Raw genomic sequence first — 5,622 nt, forward strand, 5'->3', positions numbered from 1 at the left:
AGCAGCGGTGTGGGCAGAGCTCTGGAAGTGGCGTGTATGCTGCTTCTCTAAAATTAGCCCCTGTCCAGATGGCAAAGGTGGCTGTAGTCCTTCTACTTCATAACAGAGACTTAGAGGAAACCAGTACAAGCTCGGGGGGTCCTCTCTGAGCTCAGAGGTCTGCTTGTGAATACTCTGCTCTCTCAGGTCTCCGTACGTACGGTGGTGTCCGCACGTGGCCTGCGCACCCAGCAGGAAGGCCCCTTAAAGACAGCTTGGAGCTGTCTGGGCGGCTCCTCGGGTTCCTGACCACCAGTTCCACCTCACGGCTAATCAGTCCTTAATCAACTTTCTACCAGCCTCTACTGCCCACCAGCCCTATCATCCATCAACACACTCTGAGCAGCCCCCGCCCACTCATCACCCCCCACTCGCCAGCCTCCAGCTGCTTATCAGCATCTCCCTCACTTACCAGCCCCTGACTCGCCAGTCCCCCACAGCTCCCAGATCACACGTGCCTGACCCTGAAGCCTGAGCGGGGAATTTCCGGCCATTGTCCAGACTAGAGCTGGCTCAGGAAGCTGTGATCTTCAGAAAAGAGTGATGGTGGGGGAGGGAATTGGGGACATCCTGGCTGAGTCCAGGAGGGGCCATGTGGGGTGGCTTGGGGCTCAAGGCGGGTTCCTTTTTGTGTACGGTGACTGCCAGGGATTAAGAAGGCTGGGCACTCCACCTCTGACTGGCAGAGCCTAGGGCCATCACCATATACTCGCCCTCAAGGCAAGGGAAGAAGGAAATAGAACACTGGAGGAGCCCAGGAAGCCATGCTGGAGACACAGAAGTGACCTGGCCTCAGAGCTTCTCTGGCTTACCTAGTACTTGCTAGAATTGGAGTCAGGAGCATGGAGAAGCCAGAGGACAGCAGCACTAGCCACACGCGCGCGACTCAGGGACTTGTGTTCTAATCTGGCTTTGCGTATACTGCTGTGTAGTTGAGTAAACAGTGGCCTTCTCCTTAGCCATGGTTTCCTCCTGGCATGATTAGGGTTGGGAGATTCCTCACCTCCACGCGGTATAAAGACTGGATGACTTGGTGTCCCTAAGACAAAGAGACACCTATAGACTACACAAGGAGCTGGGGTTCCCAGGGGCCTCGGGAGACCCTGAGCACAAGCTTGATTTGATCTGGTGTTGTCCTGACACAGGATCTGGCCCCTCCATCCCAGATGAAAGGACCATGGTCAGCAGGGCCACCGCTGCTCCAGAGAACTGAGGCAGAACAGAAGAAAAAACAAACCAACCAACCAACCAAACAAACAAACAAAAAACAAAAACAAAAACCTAATTCCTAAAGAAAAATTCCTTTAAAAATTCCAGGAACCGGGGCTGGGGATTTAGCTCAGTGGTTAGAGCGCTTACCTAGGAAGCGCAAGGCCCTGGGTTCGGTCCCCAGCTCCGAAAAAAAAAAAAAAAAAGAACCAAAAAAAAAAAAAAATTCCAGGAACCATCTTGGGGTTGAGGATAGGGTCCTAGCCAGGCCAGCTTACCCACAGCAGTCCCCTGCTAAGATTTGTCCCCCTGGGGTCTGTAGGAAGACATTCCGTGTCTTTGGCCTTTGGGGCTATGATAGAGGCTGGTTCTAGGGCTCTGTTCCCAGTCCACACAGCCAGGGCTCTGGGCCAGCTCCTGGGCCTTTATGCTTACCTAGCCCTGATACCCCATCAGGTCAGAACTGTCACTCCCACCAGGATTTTGGGTGCTGGGTGGGATTCCTTGCTGTATTGACCACCTCTCCTGTAGGTGGACTTAAGGTCGCAGGCACTGCCCAGTTCACCCTGCCTGTCCCAGGCCAGCGGCTCAGGTCAGCTTCTCTCTTTATGCCTCCGAGCCTCAGCAAGCTGAGGGATCTGACCCAGGCTGTGGGTTAGGCTCAAGAGCTTTATAGGGGTTGGTGGGGTTGAGATCCGTGCCTGGCCCAGAGGCCACAGCAGCAACAGTTCCCACAGGTCCTGCACTCTAAAACCTGGACAGGCATTCTGACAGAATGTTGTACTGTCTCCACACCAGAGGCTGTGGATAGTACTGTGGAAAACATCTGGGGCTAGCCCTCCAAGAGATTCAAATAACTGATCCCAGGCCCTAAGCCCATATGCACTGTTACAATGTTGTTGTTGAATACAAGGTTGTTCAATGATCTGAAAAACCACAGCGCCAGGTCTAAACCAGCTAAAGGAGGGCGTGGTCCACAGGAAAATGGACACTCACCGTGTGCTCCAACCATACAAAGGAATGTGGTTCAGCCATAGTGAAAGCTGTGATTCAGGCTATGACTTAGGGGAAGCTCACAGCTACATGGGAAAGAAGGCAGACACAGTAAGTACTGTCCCAATGCGGGCTTGATCCCTAGAGACAAACAAAACATTTGAAAGTCACCTGGGGGCTGGGAATGACCTGGCGGTTGTCACAGCTGTAGCTCCCTTGAGGTAGTGGCAATACTCTGGAGTTGACTGTGATGGTCACACAAGCTCTGATTGCCCCCACACTGGATCTTACATGTTAACGGGTGGACTGTGTTTATGAACATCTTCTTGTTAAACTGTTATACTACATAGAGGAAGTTATCTGCTGAGACCCAGCCTGGGCCTTCATAGGGCTCTCTTCCCAGGCTGTCCAGGGCTATGAACAGGAGCCCAGGACTCTCTGTTAGTGGTGCTTACCCCCAACATCCCTGCCACACTTGGCAGCCAGAGTCAGCATCCTTGAGGAACTAAGAAAGTGGGATTGGGAGGTGACAGTGTGCTGCTTGTAGCCATATTGCTACAGTGACAGAACCAGACTGCGCTAGCAGCAGCAGCTCCAGGAGACCCTTGTCTGATTCTTGCCGGTGCTGGCGGAGAGGTGGAGAGATGCCTCGAACCCAGAAGCCTCAGCTTTGCCTATCTGAGCCTCCATTTCTCCACAGCTGAAGGGAGACCTGACTTCCTAAAGACTGAGATCAGTCCCTCCACCCCTACTCCCATCATGGAGCCTTTGAGCTTTTCCTCAGGAAAAGAACTCAAGCTAAATTTATGCCAGGCCCCCTCAGGCTCACAGAAGGCGAGGTCAGGCTTCCTGCAGCCCCAGGCCCTGACGTAGTTCCCCTTCCCCTCAGTGGTGCTTCCATTGTTCTCAGGGGCCTGATTCCCCATCACCCACCACACACACACTTCCTGTTTCCTGGCTCAGAGGAAACAGAGATTTCTGGCGGGCTGCAGATGCCTGCTCCCCCACCCCCCAGCTTTTAAAGGATATTAAAAATAACCAGGGCTTGAAGCTGAACAGCATGGGTGCCTGAGGCAAGAGGAGTCTTAGGGCTGCCACCCAGCCGCTGAATTTGGAGCCAGGGGTCTGTCATGACAGTGTCGATGAAGATCTGCACCCTCCCCAGAACTCCTGATACTCTCCACATTCTGACCTGGAATACGGGGAACCGCCATGGAAGCCCCAAACTGCTTTACAAGTGGACACCAACTCATCCTTTCCCAGAGACCTGTGCCTCCACTGACCACTGTGGCTAACTGGTGGTCACCTAGGAGAGAGGTGTCCCCCTTACTCCACCCTCGCAGAGCCTGGCAAAGCTTCAGCCTGGGCAGTCTAGCCCCTATAGTGACAGCTCTGTGACCTTGAACAGATTTTCCCTTGGGGTTTGGGGGGGGGTAGTGAGACAGCCCCTCCCCTCCAGACATGGCCAGTAGCACAGGGCCTGTGTGGCAGGCGTCACTGCCTCCCCAGTTTCTCTCTTTTTTTTTTTTTTTTTTTTTTTTTTTTGGTTCTTTTTTTTTCGGAGCTGGGGACCGAACCCAGGGCCTTGCACTTCCTAGGTAAGCGTTCTACCACTGAGCTAAATCCCCAGCCCCCAGTTTCTCTTTCTCTCTGCTTCTGAGTGCCCACAGTGATTCTCGCTACCAGAAGAGGACAGGATGGCTCTAATGGGGGCTGAGATGTTGACCCAACACTCACTTCCACTGACCAGACCCAGGACCTGAGTTCTTGGGGACTTCCCTTTGCACCCTGGAGATAGCGTATGTTTTCCCTGTTGTTAAGACCCGGATTGCCATGGAGCTCAGCAAATTGGGGTAGGAGGAACCTAGATCCCAGAAAGAAGCTACTCAGAGACATTCCCCACCTCTTCCCAGTCCATGACACCTCTCTCCTCTCTTGAGCCCCTTATGAAGCTTCTGCCAAGGGTTCCAGACTCTGGCCAGCTCCTCCAGGGCCCCCAGCACAGAGTTAGGAGCCAGGGAATCCGCTTAGGAAATCAATCTTTCCCTAGGGTAGAATTCCGTTGCTCAAGTCCTGACTCCGATAAGGCAGTAATGTGCAGTGCCACAGTGCATTCAGCAGAGCAGTTAAAATGACAGCAGAACACAGGCTGCCTGCGAGGGTGTGAAGGGAATCAGGCCGCCTGCCTTTCCTGGGGTCAGGAAGCCCTCAAAGATGCCTCGCTACAAAGAATGCATGTGTTCAGGCCTGGGAGCGTCCGGAGTTCTAAGAGGTCACCCCATAGAGTGCAGCAGCGCTTATGGGTAAACGTTGGGCTATGCTCCCGTGGTGGACTATAGCATGACCTGAGGTGGAGAGACGCAGCAGCCACAAGTGACAGCCACACCTGCGGCTCTTACCACATACCATGGGCCTGTAGTGGTCAGGATAGTGGGCAACCTGGGCTGCACCGGTGAGGCTCTGTCTCCAGCCTGAGTCTCTGGGAACAGGGCTGTGTTTGCAGTCTCTGTATCACTAATACCCTATAGTGCCAAGTGGCCACCAGTCAGGTGGGGCTTTTATTTTGTCTGGACATGTCCTGAACTTCTTCTGTTCCCCCAAGGTTCCCCTGTCCTTTTCCTGCTTCTTGGAGGGTGGGGAAGGACCCAGGTATGTAACCCATGGGACTTTGTCCTGAATGCGGAGAGAAGCTTTAGAGGCAGGCACACTCTCACATCATCTCTGTGAAGCTTCCTGAGACACAAGCATGCTGGGAAGGGACTGAGGTCCAGGAGGGCCTTGGTGGCTTGTGGGATGGAGACAGTGGCAGGGAGAGCTTTTGGGGAGAGGAGGAGAGGTTACGGACACCTCACAGCCACGGGACACTCTGGTCATGCATACTTCTGACCTTTGGCTTACAAACCAAGTGGAGCACACAGCAAGGGTCAGCAAGGATGTATGGTGGTCCCCAGGAAGAGCACGGTGGGGAAGTGGGGCCACGTATCCCCAGCAACCTCCACTGCTTATGCCTGGCTCATTTCTGTGAGCTTCTGAGAAAGGCCGTCTCCCTGGCAGCTGGATGCACTAGACAGCCATAACTTGTGATGCCTACTGGAGAGAGAGAACAGTGAGGGGAGGGGCAATGGAATTCAGCTCATGCCATAGACCCCATCTCTCTACAGAAGCCCCCCTTCCGTGGTTCGACTCCGTGGTGAACTACCTATCAGTTCACACAGCACCTTGCTTGGTCATGTCCTTTAGAGCCCTCAATGAGGACTGGCCATTCGGCCAGGCGCATCCTACGATGGGAAGTTGGGCCCAGCCTTGGCTGACAGAGCCATCCTGTCCCTAGGCCAACCACCAAGCTGGGAGATAAACAGGAAGCCCATTTCTCTGCTGTGC

This window comes from Rattus norvegicus, chromosome 3 (genome assembly GCF_021556685.1).
Source record: "Rattus norvegicus strain SHRSP/BbbUtx chromosome 3, alternate assembly SHRSP_T2T, whole genome shotgun sequence".
Classification (NCBI taxonomy): Eukaryota; Metazoa; Chordata; class Mammalia; order Rodentia; family Muridae; genus Rattus; species Rattus norvegicus.